This window comes from Pinus tabuliformis, chromosome 9 (assembly GCF_031772625.1).
Source record: "Pinus tabuliformis cultivar Carrire ecotype Pingquan chromosome 9, CPIR1, whole genome shotgun sequence".
Lineage (NCBI taxonomy): Eukaryota > Viridiplantae > Streptophyta > Pinopsida > Pinales > Pinaceae > Pinus > Pinus tabuliformis.
In genome coordinates, this window is record NC_142307.1 from 1,367,636,153 (window position 1) to 1,367,656,991 (window position 20,839).

A 20,839-nucleotide genomic window follows, 5' to 3' on the forward strand; every position below is an offset into this window, starting at 1 on the left:
TTCCTATCCTAACTCGACACCACTAAGCATGCTTCTTGCCCTTTCCATCAACATCTTATTCATTCTTTTTGCAACTCCATTTTGCTGAGGTGTATATAGAGTAGTCTTTTGCCGTGCTATACCACACTTCTTTCAGAATTCTTCAAATTCCTTACTGCAAAACTCTCCACCGTTATCTGTCCTCGGCACCTTTATCTTCTTCTCTATTTGGTTTTCCACTAGAGCCTTAAATTCTTTAAACCTGTCAAAGACTTCAGATTTCTTCTTAAGGAAATATATCCATGTATTCCTTGAGAAGTCATTTATAAATGATACATAGTACACAGACTTACCCAGTGATGGAACCTTCACAGATCCAAACACATCACTGTGCACAAGTTTTAGTATCTGTTTCGCCCTCTTACTACCACAGGGGAAACTCACCCGATTCTGCTTCCCATATACACAATTTTCACAGAAATCAAAATCCAGAGAGCTATTACTCATACCTTCTACCATACCTTTACCATGAAGTATCCGAAGGCCCTTTTCTCTAATACGTCCAAGCCTTTGATGCCACAGCATGGTCTTCTCTCTAGAGACCACTAGATTTTCTGCTCCACTTTGAAGAACCACAGAACTATTGCACCCATCAATAACAGTGCTACCTTGTAGCTTGTACAGAGTTCCAATCCGAACTCCCCGCATCAATACCAGTGCTCTTTGAACCATCTTGCAGGTATCCTTCTCGAACACTGTTTTTACACCTGTATCATCCAGCTTGCTAATAGAAATCAATTTTCTGGCTAATGCAGGAATATGTAGAACACCTGGAAGCGTTCTAACCCTTCCACCTTGCAACTTCAACTTTACTTTTCCGCGACCAACGATTCTAGCCTTCCTGTCATCCCCCAAGAAGACATTACCACCATCATATTTCTCATACTCGTAGAACCACTCTCTATGGGGAGTGAAGTGAAAGGATGCACTTGAGTCAATCAACCATGCCTCATGATCTACATGTGTACTTGAAGAAGCCAAGTACACATCCCCACCTTCATCTGAGGTGGTTTTCACCTCTGCAGAAGGAGCCTCATTAGATCCCTTTCCTTTCTTAGGAGCTTTAGATTTACAGTCCCTTTTGTAGTGCCCTTCCTTTCCACATTTCCAACACATCACCTTTACAGGTTTTCCTGGAGATTTAGATCTCCCACTCGATGACTTATTTTTGTTTCTGTTCTGGGTCCGCCCTCGTACAGACAAGGCATCACCATTTTGGCTCTCCATATTTTTCCATCTCATCTCCTCCGTCAGCAAGGATGAGACTATTTCATCAAAATGCAAGGCAGTTGCATTGCTACCTATTGCAATAACCAGAATATCCCACGAATATGGTAGAGAACACAACAAGCCGATGCACTTATCTTTATCTGAAATTTCAATATCAACAGATGCTAACTGACTTACCACAGTATTAAACACATTCAGATGTTCTGTCGCTGAGTCTCCATCTTTCATCCTTAGGTTATACAACTTTTTCCACAGGAACAGTTTATTCACCAGAGACTTGGATTGGTACAAAGTGCCTAACTTGTCCCACAAAGCCTTCATCGTAGCTTCCCCTGATACATTCAACAATACTGAATCTGAGACACACAATCGTATTGTGCTCTTTTCCTTCCGATCCAACTTCTTCCATTCTTCATCGGACACTCCCGTTGATTTAGTACCCAGATCTACCGCGATCCACTGATCTTTATCCACCAACAGATCCTCCATCTTGAGTTTCCACAACTCAAAACTTTGACCATTAAATTTCTCGATCTCTATCTTTCTACTGCTTGCCATCTTCTTTCACCACCAGAATCGATCTCGCAGATCTCCCACTGAACGGGGTCTACCACAAGTCCGAGTGAAACCCCTTAGTAACAAAGGCGTCCCCTTGAAGCCAAAACCTGGCTCTGATACCAAATGTAGGTTTTAAGCCCGTACAGAAATTACCTACATACGAATTCTAAAACACAAAAAATAAACAATGCGAGATCATAACACATAAAACACATATACACAGAGATTTTCTCCTGGATCCCAAAACAGGGACTACCAGCTTGATTTTTCATTATGTTCCTTTCAATGTTACAATACATATTTATACATGCCGAAGCATCCAATACCATGGACCAAAAACCATCGTGTCCAAAAAACATGTGCAAAAATCATGCACAAAACCATAGGTGGGTCTGCCCATCCTAACATAGGGTCCAAAACCAAAATTTTCCAGGGTGCTGCCCCAGACCCCATAAAGTGGGGTTACGGGTGCCCTTCAAATCCCCTGTTAACTACATGGAAAGAATATAACACAACACTTGTTAGCCCATGCATTCACCAACCATCCAGTAATTTATGAAACCATGAACAAGAGTCATAACTATAGCACATCATAAAACCATGCATATAACCATAATATAAACTATGACAAATCATCCATAAATCACCATATAATTAGTTTAAGTGCTCATAGATCACAATAGGAAAATAGTTCATATTAACATATGAAAAATCCAACCAAGTCAGGGAATTACACGTACCACCCGACCACAAATTGGGCTGAACCAAATCTCTCTTTCATCCAATCACCCTTGTGCCATATTCCAAGCATGAATGTGGGATCATATGGGTTAAGCCAAAACTAAACCAGCCAGGGCTTCCAGAGGCCAAACTGCCTCACATGATTTCACCCAACTAATCTAGAAAATCTAACATCAAAACAAGCTTGGATGCCAACAACTTTCTTTACCATATCCAGAGGAATTTTCCTATCTCCACCCATCTGCCAACAGTTATAGGAGAAGCCCATCTCCAACCTTGACCCTTGGGAATTTCCTGAGACCGCCTCACTAGAATCTAAATTCTATCGGCCATCCAAAGCTTAAACCAACATAAGGCACCCACAACACCATGGCTATCCAGGAAATGGCAAGGCAAGGTTGAAACCATTGTCAATCCAGGAAAATATCATGCTAATGACAACAAAATAACCAAAGAACCACATGCAAGTATCATGCATCCAAAAACCAGCAAGGAAATCACACATGCAACATGTTACCTGCAAAGTATTCTTATTGTAGTTGTTGATCCAACCTTCTTTTCTGTTGTCCTCCAATTCCTTGCTTGTTCTTTTCTTGCTTTCTCCAATCCAAATGAATTATGGAATGCTGTAAGTGTGCAAGATTGTAAGAGTATGGAAGAAGAGAGCCAAAATTAAACTGACAAAAGTTGTGAATTGTTTCTTTGATGCTTTTTTATCATTGATGTCTCCTTTTCCTTCATTTTTCCTCTAATTTCCCTTGCATGCATATTTGTGTCTCAGCATCTCCCTTTTCTCCTATTTTCCTTTATTTGCCTTAATTAAATTCCAATTATTGCCTCTTTTCCTTTGCCAATTTCTATAGCCATTAATAAACCACAAGTGGTGCCCACTATAATGGTTTCTCAACATTGAGTTTGGAATATGTGTCCCATGACCTTGGTCTTATTTTATTTACAAGGAAAATCAACCAGGGATTGTTACAAAACCCTCCCCCTTGGGGGAACATCATCCTCGATGGTCGATGATGCTTATGACTAGCAAAACATATTGCCTATGGAGATTTATAACACAACTCGATGCAATATTTACAATAAACAAGTGTTGCAAACCATGACCAACATGACAAACATACTGCTTATTGGAGCTTTATAGTATAGCTCGATGCAATATTTACAGTGAGACACACACATCAAAAACTTATTTTCTTCAATCAACAAATAAAAAAGGATATAATGTTCACATATGATCAGCCATTTCCCATGTAACTTCATTGGGCCCAAAGTGTTTCCATTGCACTTTAACTTTCTTTGTTTCTCAGATGTAGAGCATGTGTTGTTTTCACTACAATATGCATTGTGGCTCTAGTTTGAACACTCCCTGTAGTTCCACCTGCAATACAAACCAATCAATCACATGATCAAAATCCTGCACATATCTCTTAAGAAATGAAATGTGGAAAACATCATGGACTTTCACTGTTGGCGGTAGTGCAAGTCGGTAGGCCACTAGTCTAATCCTCTCCAGGATCTCAAAAGGCCCACAATACCAAGGTGCTAGCTTAGCACATGACCCAATCCTTAAGGAGCTCCTCTAGGGCTTGATGCACACCTATACATGCTCCCCAACCTGAAACTCCTTGAATTCTCTATTTTGATCTGCATAACTCTTCTAACTATCATGTGTTGCCTTTAGATTCCTCTTAATAGCCTGTATCTCCCGCTCCATCTCTGCCAACATATTCTGTCCAATTAATACCATGTTCACTGGATGACTCTAGTTGATAAGAGTATTACAACTCCACCCATAGAGAGCCTCAAATGGACTCATCTCTAGGGACTCCTGATACACATTATATAAGAAAACTTCACTAGTGGATACCGCTCCCACTTCCTTTGTTGATGCATGACATACATCCTAAACATGTCCTTAAGAATCCTATTGACCCTCTCTATTTGTCCATCTGTCCATGGATGATAAGTTGTGCTAAAGGCTAACTTTGTCCCAAAGCCTACGAACAACTCCTTCCAAAACTTGGAAGAGAACTTGGCATCTCTATTTGATATGATCTTCTTGGGAAAACCATGCAACCTCACTATTTCCATGATGAATATCTGAGCTACCTCACTATTAAAATTAGTAAACTTCACTACAATGAAGTGAGCTACCTTGCTCATCCTTTCAAACACAACCATAATGGAATCATGATGCTTTGATGTCCTCGACAAACCTGTAATGAAGTCCATGTAAATGACCTCCCATTTCCATTGTAGAATCGGAATAGGCTGTAACAAACCAGTTGTATGCTTGTATTAAGCTTTCATCTGCTGATAGTCCAAGCATCTTACAACAAACTCAGCCATGTATTTCTTCAAGTTCAGCCAATAGTAAAACTTCTTAACAATTGTCAAAGTCTTATGATATCCTGGGTGGCTTGAATAAGACTTGACATGAAACTCCCTCAAGATAAGCTTCTTGAGCTCACTACCATCTAACACATAAATCTTGTTCTTGAATTTCACCATGCCATTTGTTGTGAGGTGATACTCCTCATCCCTATCACCTTCACTTTATTGCAACCTCTGCTTCAGCTATTGTTATCTCTCATCATGCAAAATTTACTCTTGCAAATCTGTCCCATAAGAATTCACAACTGAACTATGGTTCACCTTCACTCTCTTATTGGGAGAATCTGCAACCTTGTTCTCCTTTCCTTTGATGTACCATATATCAAAGTCAAACTCACTGAGGGTAGCCAACCATCTAGCTTGCCTGACATTCAAATTGGGTTGGTCAAACAAGTACCTCAGCCCACTATGATCACTCATCAAAACAAACCTTCTTTCAAGGAGATAATGCCTTCACATCTTCAATGCATGAATGATAGCTACCAACTCAAGATCACGAGTCACATAGTTCTTCTCATAATCATTCATCTTCCTTGATTCATAACATACCACTTTCCCTTCCTGCATTAGGACCCCACCTAGTCCTTCCTTGCAAGCATATGTACAAACCACAAACTCCTTATTAGGATCTGCAATCTTCAAAACTGGAGCATTTGTAAGCAAATTATTCAGCTGATCAAAACTAGTTGCACACTCCTTAGTCCATTCAAACTTCTTCCCTTTTTTATGCAAAGATGTAATAAGATATCCATTCCTTAAGAAGTTCCCGATGAACCTCTCGTAGTAACTTGTTAATCCCATTAATGATCTAACCTCATCCACATCACATCCACATTCCTAGGAGTTGGACACTCCATGATAGCTTTAACCTTTCCTGGTCCACTAATATCCCTTCCTCGGAAACAACATGTCCCAATTAATGAATATGAGACTAAAAGAAACTGCACTTGTGGATATTGGCATACAATTGATGCTCTCTCAACAATCTCAACACTATTGCCAGGTGATCTACATGCTCTTCATGATTATTTGAATATACTAATATATCATCAAAAAAGACTATCACAAACTTGTCAGATAAGGATGCAACACGTTATTCATAAAACACATGAAGGTGGCTGGAACATTAGTAAGACCAAAAGGAACCACCACAAACTCATAATGCCCATACCTTGTATGGAATGTAGTATTGTAAATATCTTCTTCTTTAATGTGCACCTGATGATATCATGATCTAAAAACAAGTTTTGAAAACATTGTTGCTCCCTTCAATTGATCAAACAAGTCACCAATCCACGAAAATGTATACCTATTCTTGATAGTCACCTTATTTAACTACCTGTAATTAATGCATAATATGAGAGTACCATCCTTCTTCCTCACAAATAGTATTGGTGCACCCCAAGGCAACACACTTGGTCTTATGTATCCCTTATCAAGCATCTCCTTAAGCTGCAACTTCAACTCCACCAACTCCAGAGTGCTCATCCTATACAACGCCTTAGATGCTGGCGCTGATCCTGGTATCAAATCAATAGAAAAATCCACTTCCCTATGAGGAGACAACTTTGGAATCTCCGCAGGAAACACATCTTGAAACTGCTACAAAGCATGATACTTCTTCAGGACTTCATCATCCTCAACATCCTTACCTTTGTCACTAGAATTATGAACTGCAAACAAGACACATCCCTTCTTGCAACAACGCTTTGCTTGCATAAATGTAACCACTCTCACCGATATATGCTTCTTCTTTCCTGCAAATTCTCCTTTCCCCATCATCTAGGCACTCAATAGCTTTGTCATAACAATCCACTTTAGTCATGTGAATGGATAGTTAGTCCATGCCCAAAATCATACTATATGAACCCAAGGGAAGCACATTTAAATGCGATGATGTATGCATACCATTCAACTCAAATGCATAAGATCTCACCCAATGATGAACTCTTCTCTTGGTCCTTATAGCCAGCTGCACCAACCAAGATTCTACATGTACTTATTTATTCAAGCAACACTTATCGACCTAGTCAGGATCGATATAACTATAACTAGATCCATGATCAATTAAAGTGGAAACAACTTGATCATGGAGCATACCTTCCATCCCAATAATGGTTGTTCGATGATCTACCTACCTGTTGTCCATCACTACATAAATTTGAGGAATAATCTGACCAACATATCCAATTGTCTGTGCCTCCTGAGCACTGTAAATATAAGGCTTGCCAACCTGATGTGATGGACAAGCTCTCCTGCAATGCTCTCTACCACAAGTCCAACACCACAAAGTATTTCTATCATCACCCTTGTTCTACTCCTCAGGTTGAGACCCACGTCCTTTCTCAATTGCATTAAACTTCTTATGGGGTCCCACATTCTCCTCGTCATCTACATCCTAAGGTCTTCCTCACTTCTGAGGCCACTTCCCTTCAGTCTTTTCATTACCTTTCAAATCCTGCTTAGGCTTAGACTTGTTCTTAGACTGCTCATAACAATGCTTCAGCTTCCCAATGAGTTCCTCTAATGATCGAGGCTCGTCATACTTAAACTGATCCTTGAATGCTAATGGCAGTCCACTAATGAACCTTTGGACCTTTGTCTTTTCATCCTTGAGGTAAGGCACATACCTCAACAACTCCATAAACTTGGTCGTATACTCGTCATCTACCATGGAACCCATCTTCAACTCATACAACTCCTTGGCTTTCCTGTCATAATGTCTTTTAAACAAGTACTTCTTCCTAAAAAGTTTTTTAAACTCATGCCAACTCAACTCCTCTTCCCTGATGCCTCTAACCCACTTAACATCTTCCCACCAGATATTTGTTTTTCCCTTGAAAATGAAGATTGTTATCTCGGCCTTCATGTTCTTTGAATAGTCATGCAATCTGAAGAACTTCTTCATCTCAAGCAACCATGCTTTTGCATCTTCTTATTTCTTCACTTCCCCATCAAAAGCAGGAGGCCTAACTTCCTTGAACTCATCTGGAAGGTACCCCTTCTCACTCCTCCTGTAAGGATGATGGCAGAAATGACGACGATGTCTTTCATAACCGAATCTAGAATAAAGTCCATGAGCGATAGCTCACCTGTCAGGTGTATCCAAAGATCTACCACCTCTTATTATATCATCTCTGTCCATTATGCATCTCCTTTGAGACCTACTACCATATGCCCCATTTGTCTTCTCCTCTTATCTATCTCCATGATTTTTCCATAACTATCCCTAATTCTGAAAATCCAAAATACTTTGAAGGATGATTGTATTAACTTCTACTTGCTTTTCTTGAGCTCATGCAAGACTTTCCCATGCCTCAATCAACCTGTCATTATCTGCCTTGCAACTTTTGATCTTTGCCCTTAGACTTCTTAGTGTATTTTCTAGATCAGGAGAATACTCTTCTCCTTGTTGTGCAACCGACCTTTCCTATTCCATTGATTTCACATCGGGCTTATAAGGGGGGTCATGTGAATTGTATTCTACCACTCTACTCTTCATCTTTGATCTTCTATTTCTCGCAAACATACCATGTTAGATAAACCAAATAGAAGACATAATCAAATCATACCTTAGTGGATCTTAAGGGAGGTTATTGCATCTGGGCAAGTCAATTAATATTAGCATGATACAACATCACAAGCATATCAATGCTTACATAAATATCATAACCATAACCATAGCAATGCATGCATAAAAAACACATTTACAACTAACATGCATGCATAACAATAACATTTATCCCATCAAGCCCAAGTGTTTGAACCGGCAGCTTTGGTACCACTCAGTAACGCCTCCTCCCACATTTACCTGCTTTGACAAGCTCTCTAGGGTAAACACGAGCTGAGTGTCACTATGATATGGATGTGACCTAACCTCCAAGTTCAAGTTATTAGAGTTGAGCCTACAAATCAAAAATAAACTGACAACCCTTAGAGACTACAAATCACTCAGGGGCCTACCAACCACCCTAGGTGATCAATCCCTGAGATGGAACATTTTTTACTAGGTTTACTCCCCAACTGCACCCATACCACTTCATGCATGCAGTTGGGAGGCTATAACCGGCCCACACCCATAAGCCTATCTCCATGCGGCTATGACACAAAATCCTTTATTCTATGCCACTTTTTTAGGCTAGCCTCTAGACCACTACCCATAATTGCTTCTAACTTTCCAAAATCATGACAATGATAATAACAATGCAAAACAATCAAACCTCGAGCAATATCTTAACCTAGACATGCTTAATACATGATAGACATTTTATCAAACATATGATAAACATAGAAGCTAGAGGTCATGAATCCATGTTTGATTATAAACTTTTGAACTACATCAAAGAATCACCAAGAAGGCTCTATGGCTTCTCTAGCTAGATGTAATAACACTTGTTAGCACATGCATTCATCAACCATCCAATAACTTATCAAATCATGAACAAGAGTCATAACTAGAGCACATCCTAAAACCATGCATATAACCAACATAAAGCCAGAATAGAAACTATGAAAAATTAGCCATAAGATCACCATAATAATCAGTGCAAGTGCTTATAGATCACAATATGAAAATAACTCATATTAACATATGAAAAAGCCAAACAAGTTAGGGACTTCCACGTACCACCCGACCATATATTGGGATGAACCAAATCTCTCTTTCAACCAATCACCCCCATTTCATATTCCAAGCATGAATGTGGGATCATATGGATTAAACCAAAATTAAACCAACTAGGGCTTCTAGAGGCCAAACCACCTCAACCCTCAACCATAGTGATTTCACCTAACTAATCTAGAAATCACTAACACCAAAACAAACTTGGATGCCTCCAACTTTTTTCACCATATCTAGAGGAATTTTCCTGTCTCCACCCATCCATTTAGAGTTCCTGGAGAATCCCATATCCACCCTTGACCCTTAGGAATTTTTTGATACCACCTCACCATGATCCAAAGTCTACTGACAATCCAAAGCTTAAACCAACATAAGGCACCCACAACACCATGGTTATCCAATAAATGGCAAGGGAAGGATGAAACCACTATCAATCCAGGAAAATATCATGCCAATGATAGCAAAATAACCAAACATGAAAGTACCATGCATCCAAAAGCCAACAAATAAATCACACCTACAACCTATTACCTGCAAAGTATTCCTACTGATCCAACCTTATTTTCCGTTGTCCTCCAATTCCTTGTTCTTTGCTTGCTTTCTCCAATCCAAGTGAAAGTTAGAATGCTCCAATAATGCTCTAAGTGTGCAAGAGTATAAGAGTATGGAAGAAGAGAGCCAAAAATAAACTGGAAAACACTGTGAACTGTTTCTTTGATGCCTTTTTATCATCAATGTCTTCTTTTCCTTCATTTTCCTTAATTTTTCCTCTCATTTCCCTTGCATGCATATTTGTGTCTCTTCATCAACCTTTTATCTTATTTTCCTTTATTTCCCACAATTAAATGCCAATTATTGCCTCTTTGTCTTTGTCAACTCCTTTGCCAATTTCCATATCCATTAATAAACCACAAGTGATGCCCACTATATTGTTTTCCCAACATTCAACTTGGAATACGAGTCATGTGACCTTGGTCTTATTTTATTTACATGGAAAATCAACCAGGGGTTACAAATATCGTGAGGATGTTGATAGAATATGGTCTACAAATTGGAACAATGCATGGAAGCATGGGGACCTAGTGTAAAGATATTATTTATGGAAGGCTAGATCGAGGAAGATAGCTCTCTTCTAGGAGGATTCGTGGAAACAAAAGCGCAAATCCTCTTTATTCAACTATGTGTGAGAAGTCAAAATTCTCTTTCAAACTATAGAATGGAGGTTCATCTCATAATACTAGGTGGAAGAGCCCATCAAAGTGCAACTAGACTAAAGAAAATGGAAACCAAAGCCATACTAGCCAGTAGGACCCATGAAAGAGTCAATAAATACCTAGAGGTAGAGTTGGACATGAGAAGACTAAAAAGCGACTAAAAATTAAGGAGGGCTGATACATCCATCAACGGGGATACCAAGAGGGGGAAAACTTCTTAATCAAGGAAGCATACTAGATATAAGCTAAACATCATGAGCTGGAAAAATCAATAATATTGAACAAGATCTAAAACCTTGCAATATGGATAAATATTTTTTCCTTTCTTTGGAAAGTAGGAAAAATGAAGGCTCTCATTTACAATAAATATGTAAGGCTTTGAAGGGCCCTTTATATTCTCATGTGCAAGTATGAGGAAGAAATGGAAGAACACTTATTCAATTCACGTGGAAACATTAAATGTTTGTGCTATAAAGGAGTAGTAAACTTTAGTTAGTTAGATTGCAATAGAAATGACTTCTAGAAATCGTAGAAGATTGGAGGCCTACTCCTTTTATGTGCCTAATCCTCAACCAAAAATGGTAGACATTCATTATCTTTCTAATGTGGACACATGGAAGGAACATGATAGAAAATAATCAAAAATAGATACAAGAAAATGGCAAACTGTTATGAAACCAACTCACAAAAAGATAGAAAAGATAGATCAACGCCTTAGAATCCAGCCTCTTCGAGGGGGAAACCTCCTTTACATTACACAAATGAACAATTCTTGGATGATACAAATGACAAGACCTCCTTCCTATATATAGGAGTCTAAGGGGTCATAATATAATCAGAGCCGACATAACAATAATAATGTAAGGGCACAATAATAACAATAGTGGGCTTCTATGGGTCACAATAATAACAATATGGGGACTACATGGGCACAACAATATAATAAGGGGGTTGTACTAATAACAATAACAGGTTACACTAGTAGTATAGGGGCCTAACATGCCCCTCTCCTTCAAAAAGCGTTGTCCTCAACGCTTGAGTAGTTCTTGATGCTTCTGTATAAAATTCTTGTCCTCCCATGTGGAATCTTCAGCGGGTAAGTTCTTCCACTTGATGAGATACTTTGAAATTGATCGATTTCGTAGCTGTCGGGTTCTTGTTCCTGTTATTGCTCCAGGTTCCGATATGATTTTTCCTTCCTCTTCAAGTTCTGGCAATATTGTTTCAATTGGGATCTTCTGCAACTTTTGAATGAGTGGCCACACTTCTTTGTCCTTCTTCCATTCATCCCTTGCTTCGTTTATCCAATCTGGTTAGATAATAGAAATAGCACAAAACAATGTTTCCACATCCTCATCCTTTTTTGAGAGTGCATCTGCAACAAAAGTTTTCTTCCCTTTTTTGTAGATGATGTCAAAGTCATAACCCAACATATTTGTGACCCATTTTTTCTATTCTTCTAAAGATAATATTTGTTCTAAAAAGTATTTAAGACTATCATGATCCCTTTTTACCTTGAAGTGTCTTCCCATTAGGTAAGGTTGCCATTTCTTAAGTGCATGTAGTATTGCCAACATTTCCTTCTCATAAATAGCTTGCTTGATATGTAGCCATGAAAATACCTAATCACCTACATCAAAACTTCTTTCACTGCGATGTTGATCTACCTGTTGTTTCATTCAATTCTGCACCAAAGTGGCGTTATCCTTTAAAAGTTGGAGAACTTGTTGTTGATGTTCAATGTGATCTTTCACTGCTTGAACCTTTATCTTCTTGATATGTCCTTTTATCTTGAGAGTTTGAGGAATGGTAATTTCTTCCAATGCTTTACAAGATATGGTTAGATTCATTTCTTGATACTCGATGTGGTCTTTCACTTCTTGAACATTTTTATTCTTGATATGTCCTTATATCTTTATAGTTTGAGGAGTGTTAATTCTGACCAATGCATTACAAGATATGGTTGGATTCATTTCTTCTTTCTCGATGTGATCTTTCACTTCTTGAACCTTTTTCTTCTTGATATGTCCTTCTATCTTGAGAGTTTGAGGAGTGGTAATTCTTGCCAATGCTTTACAAGATATGGTTAGATTCATTTCTTCTTTCTCTGGGGTTGGTTCCTGGTGTATACCCTCTTCTTTTGATGTTTCTTATCCTTTTCTTCCTTCTCTTCATAATCTATGTAAAATAATTTCTTCTCAACAAACTTATGACCTTTAGTTCATTTGCTATCACAATTGTAACAAAGCCCTTTTTCTCTTTTTTCTTCCAATTGTTGTGGTCTAAATCTTGTAGGTTGTAGAAGGCTAGGAGAAAAAAAACTTCCATAATTATAGTCGTGAGTGGTGGGATTCCTTGTTTCCATAATTTCGCTTTCAATTTTTCTTGCCCACTTGAATGCCTTCTCCAATAAATCAGGTTCCCAAAGACGAACCTCATGTTGAATGTTATCCTTTAAAGTACCTATGAAGACATCAATCCTTTGCTTCTCTGGAATATCATTTACCGTTATATTCAATTTTTTAAAGTCCTCAATGTGCTCTGCAATTGAACACTTTTGTTTGAGATTTATCAATTGGCTAAAGAAGGTGTTTCTCTTTGTATCCTCATAATGTGTTATCATTTCCTCTGTGAAAATTGACCACGTAACAAGTGGTTTACGAGAACAAAGCCATTTATACCATAAAAATTGATGTGGTTCTAAATATGAAGATGCAATATGTACCTTTTTTCATAGTTGCACCTCATGTAGATCAAAATATTGCTTCATCTGTAGTATCCAATTTACTGGATCCTTGCCATCAAACTTCTTCATATCGCATTTTCTTGATTTTAGGAGCTCGATCTTGAACGACTGTAAATCTGTAATTTTAGATCTTCCAGTTCTGAATCGTGACCTGTAGTAGCCCTCTGTGTCCTCTTTCCAATGCCACTAGTCTGACCTAAATTGGATTCTCCAAGAAAGAGTTATGCAAAATCTCCCAAGATGACCTAATTATATAACTTTTCAAAAGAACAAACTTGTATGAAGTGCCACGTGTCCCTGTTTTGACCTTCAGATCTGAAAAATATACACAGGAAACTACAGTCCGTCCTATTTCTGTAACATCTTACGAAATTTCAATCTGATGCTCAGAGAGATAGTTACGACGATTTTCCCCAGGTCACCTGTTTGGGATGTAATTCAGGAGTTTGCAGAAAACATAAATGTTTTGGACTGTACCTCTGAAAATATAGAGAAACAAGATTTGAAATTCAGACCCGAGGTTCAGACTGATTTCTTCTCAAATGGGTCTTTTGTTTAGGTTCTGCAACTTCGTAGCAAAAGCGTTATAGCGAACATTCCACAATGACCTGTTTTAGATGAAATTATGGAGCTTGCAAAAACCATAAATTCCTCATATCATATATCCGAAAATATAGCGAGACAAGATATGAAATTCGGTCGCAAAGTTCAGTACGATTTCGTCTCAAACGGGTTTTTTTTCGCTTATGAAACGTCACAGAAAAAAAAATTATAGCGAAAATTCCACGATGACCTATTTGGAACAGCGAAATTCTAGAATCCAAAGCTCTGGTACCAAATGTTATGAAACCAGCTCACAAAAATATAGAAAAGATAGATAAACGCCTTATAATTCAGCCTCTTCGAGGGGGCAACCTCCTTTACATTACACAAATGGACAATTCTTGGATGATACAAATGACAAGACCTCCTTTCTATATATAGGAGTCTAAGGGGTCATAATATAATCAAAGCCGACATAACAATAATAATGTAAGGGCACAATAATAACAATAGTGGGATTCTATGGGGCACAATAATAACAATATGGGGACTACATACATGGGCACAACAATATAATAAGGGGGTTGTACTAATAACAATAACGGGTTACACCCCCGGATGCGGGTGGTAATTAATGCAATTAATACTATGATACGGGGCGACGGTGTAGGTTGTGATGGCAATGGTGATCGGCGATTAAACGAGGATCGACGGATCGCAGAATGGGGAGACCAAGGGCAAGGCCTTTTACATATAGCGATATGCGATTGCGATTCGATCGCATCGCATTATCGCATCAGCAGAAACCAAGGGGCGGAGCCTTTACACCTTCAAATGTGCGATGTGATGATGCAGACCCGACGGTGGATCGCAGAATGGGGAGACCAAAGGGCAAGGCCTTTACATATAGCGATATGCGATTACAATCAGATCACATCACAATATTGCATCGACGGAAACCAAGGGGCGGAACCTTTACACCTTCATATGTCGATGCAATGATGCGGACCCGACGGCGGATCACAAAATGGGGAGAGCAAAGGGCAAGGCCTTTACATATAGCGATATGCAATTGCGATTAGATCGCATCGCAATATCGCATCGGCGGAAACCAAGGGACGGAGGATAGGCAGGGGCTGCTTGATGATAGTTCGAGGCCGGCTGTGGCTGCCCAGGTGTTCACTATCTGGTCTTTTTATTTTTTGCTAGTGTTGCTTGGATTCTGGTTTCCTATCTGGACTAATCGTCAACGAACCATCTTACTGTTTCTTTTGTGGGGTCTGGATTTGAGAAGTGATACCATTTTTGAGGTTTCTGCTCTCACTAGGCTAGTTTCCCCAATGTTGGGGCAGTCCAGATTTTGTTGATACTCCATGATACCTTGGTCGAGGCCTTGTCCTCTTTGTATCTTTCTGTACATATTAATAGATTACTTTTACTTAGGAAAAAAAAACAATAACGGGTTACACTAGTAGTATAGGGGCCTAACAAAAACTTATGGTGATGCCTAGTAAGAACATCAGATAATCTATTCAAGCCTCTCATTAGAATGTATAAGATAAGATACATGATCCTAGAGAACAAAATATTATAACATGCTAGGGGATAGATCTATTGAGCCTACCATTTCCTCTCATCTAAGCCTGACCCACATATCAAAGTTTTAAAAGTTGGTCCTTACCACCTCTTGGCATAATACAACTAAATTTTGACGGGGCCTTAAAAGGAAACCAAGACATGTAGGCACATGATGAGCTTTTAGAAAGAAAGAAGGGTTCTTAACATATATGGCTACAATATAGGTCATAACTCAAACAATTGAGCCAAACTCATATTTATGGAATAAGGGTTGTGCTTCTTCAGTCTCAAAGGTTGGAACAATCTAATTATAGAAGATGACTCCCAAATCCTCCCCTCCCAAGTGACAAGAAAGCCAATTCCTTAGAAAATAGAATGAGTAATGAGGGAGCTTAAATAAACTAAGGGGATATATTCATCGAGTGGTTGAACTTATAATTAAGTAGACTTTAAGATAATTTCCTTAAGATCAACATTAAAAATAGTTCAACCAATGTCGATCGACATGCAATTGCTTATGTAAAGAATACCACACAAAAAATTGTGATGCAATTGAACCACCCCTAGATGGGATGAAAAAGGATGTGATATATGCATGAAATCATTGATCGAGGGTATGAGTGATGACCATTCCATTCACCATCATACATTAGCTAGCTCTTAAGATGAAAATTGAGAAGGATTTGTAGCAATGGCAGTTTATATTTCTTGTAGGATGATTCATAATGGATCATTATATAATTTTTCATCTATCTTGGTACTTTCTGGGTGGAAAAAATGAAGGAATTGGCTTATAGGGGCCATTTTTGTGGCAATTCCTAGTTTGGAAATTTGGGATATGGAACTTTATTAAGCCATTTTTATTGGGTATGTGTTATATTCTTTGTAATACTATCCCCACATGTTATACAATGAACAATGCTTAGTGGGGTCCTTGCTTATTCAATGGGTTTGAGGGTAATGCTCCATATTTATGTTTTGGGTAATTTTTTGCATATGGTTTTGGTGGTTTTCAGTACGCGGTTTTGTAGTGCATGGTGGTATTTCTTATTGTTTTGTAATTTTGATTAAGTAACTACTGTTGTATTCTAATATAAGGTAAATGAATTGGCAATTTATGGATGCCGCAAGATATATATTGTATTGTAATACTATATAGGAAAAAATATATTCTAAAACTCTTGTTGGTTTTCCAGGTTTTGGTTTCCAAGATAAAATCTATATGCTAATGTGTGTGTTTACCGTTGCCTATTTTCTATTTTATTTATAATATGTTTGCAGGAAAATTAACCATATAACATTAAAAACCTACACTTGGTATCAGAGCATTCTTGGCTTCAAGGGAACACCTTTGTGGCTAAGGGGTTTGGCTCAAGCTTGTGGAAGACTGTATTATAGTGGGAGATCTAATAAAGTTATTCTTGTGGTGAAAAGGAAATGGTGAGAAATTCAAAGATAGACATCGAGAAATTTAATGGGCAGTGTTTTGAGCTATGTAAGCTCAAAATGGAAGATTTGTTGGTGAACAAAGATCATTGGATCATTGTAGACCTGGGTACTACCCCATCAAGGTTGTCAACAAAAGGCTGCACCAAGTTGGATCGAAAAGTAAAGAGAAATACAATTATGTCCCTTAGATTTAGTATTGTTCAATGTTTTAGGGAAGCTACAACAAAGGCTTTATGGGACAAGTTAGGGACTTTGTATCAATATATGTCCCGAGTGAACAAAATTTTTCATATAGAAGGAGTTGTAAAACTTAAGGATGAAGGATGGAGAATCAGTCACAAAGCACTTGAACACATTCAATACTATGGTAAGTCAACTATTATCTGTTGATATCAAGATTCTAGATGAAGATAAGTGCATCAAGTCTGTTATATTCTATACCAAACTCGTGGGATAGTCTAGTTGTTGCCATAGGTAGTAACACAACTAATTTAAAGTTTAATGAAATAACCTCATCCTTATTATCGAAGGAGATGAGACGGAAAAACATGGAAAGGCAGATAAAAAATGCCTTGTTTATAAGAGCACACTTTGAGAATAGAAATAAAAATAAGTCCTTGAGTGGGAGATCTAAATCTAGAGGAAGATTTAAATCTCGAAGAAGGTTTGTAAAGGTATGTTGTAGATGTGGAAAAGAAGGGCATTATAAGAAAGATCATAGATAAAAAAAATTGTAGAAAAAGTGAAGTGATCCAAAGATGCCCCTTCTACTGAAGCAAGAACCTCCTAAAATGAAGGAGGAGATGTGTAATTATCTTATTCAAGTAGACATGTAGACCATGAGTCATGGCTAGTTGAATCAAGCACATCCTTTCGTATGACTCGTCACAAGGAGTGGTTTTGAGAGTGCGAATGATTTGATGGTTGTGATGTTTTCTTAGGAGATGAATTGATAGCTAGAATTATAAGAGGAGGAAAATTCAAGTTGAAGACCATGGGTGGAAGGATTAGAACACTCTCTGGTGTTCTCCACATCCTAGGATTGGTTAGAAATTTGATTTTAGTAAGCAATATTAGCGATGTAGGTGTAAAAACAATGTTTGAAAAGGATACTTGCAGGATGGTTTGAGGAGCAATGGTATTGCGAAGAGGAGTTTGCATTGGGACTTTGTATAATATGTTAAGAAGTAATATTGGTGATGGTTGAAATAGTTTTGTTGTTCGTGAGAATGGGGAAAAAGAAGGAAAAAAATCTCAATCTTTGAAGAAAATACTATGACATGGCATAAAAAACTAGGACATATTGGAGAGAAGGGAATTCGAGTATTACATAGTAATTATATGGTAGAAATTATGTCTAATTACTCTTTGTATTTTTATTTCTGTGAATATTGTTTATATGGGAAACAAATTGAGTAAGATTCTCCTATGGTTCTACAAGGTCAGTTGGAATATTAGCTGATGCATAGTTATGTGGTTGGACCTATTTTGGTTCCATCATTGGGTAAATGTGTACTGTGTCTCATTTATAGATGACTTCTAGAGGAATAGATGGATTTATTTCCTTGGGAATAAATATGAAGTTTTTGAGAAATTCAAAGAGTTTAAGGCTCTCGTGGAAAATTAGACAGTGAATAAAATTAAGGTGTTGAGGATAGATACTAGTGGATAATTCTATAGGAATGAATTCAAAAAATTCTGTAAAAACTGCAGTATAGCAAGGCATAATACTACTCCTCACGCAAATAAAAAAAAATAGAGTTGTAGAAAGGATGTACAAATGTTGATGGAGAAAGCAAGTAGCATGCTCAGTGGTGCAGGGTTAGGACAAGAATTATGGGCAAAGGTAATGGATATTGTGTGTTACCTGGTAAATAGATCACCCTCATCAACGTTTGATGATAAGGCTCCACATGAGGCATGGACTGGTAAGAAACCTCATCCTAAACAGCTCAAGGTATTTGGTTGTGATGTTTATGTACATGTTCCAAAGGAGAATATGAGTAAGTTAGACAAGACAACTAAAAGGCATGTATTTATTAGATATAAATATGCTCTGAAAGGTTATAATCTTTGGAACCTGGAAACTAAGAAGGTAGTGTTATAGTTAATATGTGTTGTTTATAGAATTCAAAGATGTTGTCAAACAAGAAGTCCCATATAGGGAGAAATAACCATAAAAGATAGAGTTTGATTTGGAGGATGATGGATCAGACTCTATAGAATAACATGAATCAAAAGAAGAAGAACCATAGACTCCAAAACTAAGGGGACCAGTTTGGGAAAGAAGGCAGCTAGAAAGGTATACCCCACTTGATTTGCATTCAAATTTTGCTTGTTTATTACTAATGGTGTTTCTAGAACTACTACAGAGGTAGTGGATTTAGAGGGTGAAAAACTCTGGGAAAAGGCCATGGTTGAAGAAATGGCAGATGGGCAAGAATTAGGCTTGGGATCTAGTGGAGTTGTTGGCTGGAAGAAAGCCCATTGGAAAAAAATAGGTGTTTATGAAGAATTTGAATGCAGAAGGAAGAGTGGAGAAATACAAAGCTTGGTTAGTAGCAAAATGTTATTCCCAAGTAGAGGGAATTGACTTTGGTGATATTTTTTCTCCCATTGCAAAGTTAACTTCTATTAAATTTATTTTATGTATTGCTACTAATTTTGATGTTGAAGTATAATAAATGGAAGTGAAGAAAACATTCCTAAATGGGGATTTGGAAGAAGAAATCTACATGAAGCAACCACAATAATTTGTTGTGAAAGTAAAGAAAGAGTTGGTATGCATGCTAAAAAAATCCCTATATGGGTTAAACTGATCACTAAGGATGTTGTATGAAAAAATTGATACTTACATTTTGGGACTTGGCTTCACTAGGAGAAAAGTGGATCACTGCATATATTTCAAATTATTTGGTGATCATGTTATTTATTTGGTCTTGTATGTGGATGATACATTGCTGATTAGAAATGGTAGGGAAATCACCGAGGAAGTGAAAACTCAATTGTCCTCTAAATCTAACATGAAGGACCTTGGTGTTGCAAATTTTATCTTGGGCTTGGAAACTAAAAGGGATTTGGTCTTGTATGTGGATTATACATTGCTGATTGGAAATGTCACGGAAATCACTCAGGAAGTGAAAACTCATTTATCCTCTAAATATAACATGAAGGACCTTGGTGCTGCAAATTTTATCTTGGGCATGGAAATTAAAAGCGATTAGTTCTTATATGTGGATGGTACATTGTTGATTGGAAATGATAGGGAAATAACCTAGGAAGTGAAAACTCAATTGTCCTCTAAATCTAACATGAAGGACCTTAGTGCTGCAAATTTTATCTTGGGCATGGAAATTAAAAGGGATCAATAAAATAAGAAACTTTGGTTAAGTCAGAGGACGTATGTTGAGACATATTACATAGGTTTAATATGCAGGAATGTAAAGGTGCATATTCATGTAGGTGTAAAGTTATATACAAATCAGTGTCCTAAGACATGTGAAGAGAAAGAGGACATGTCTTGCGCTCCATATGTTAGTGTGATTGGAAGCTTTATGTATGCAATGGTTTGTACTATATTAGACATTGCACATGCAGTGGGAGTATTGCACAAGTATATGTCAAAACCAAATAAGGAGCATTGGACAGTAATAAAAAGGGGTTTCTGGTATTTGCATGGCACTATTGGCTATGGATTGTGCCACCCAATAAGAA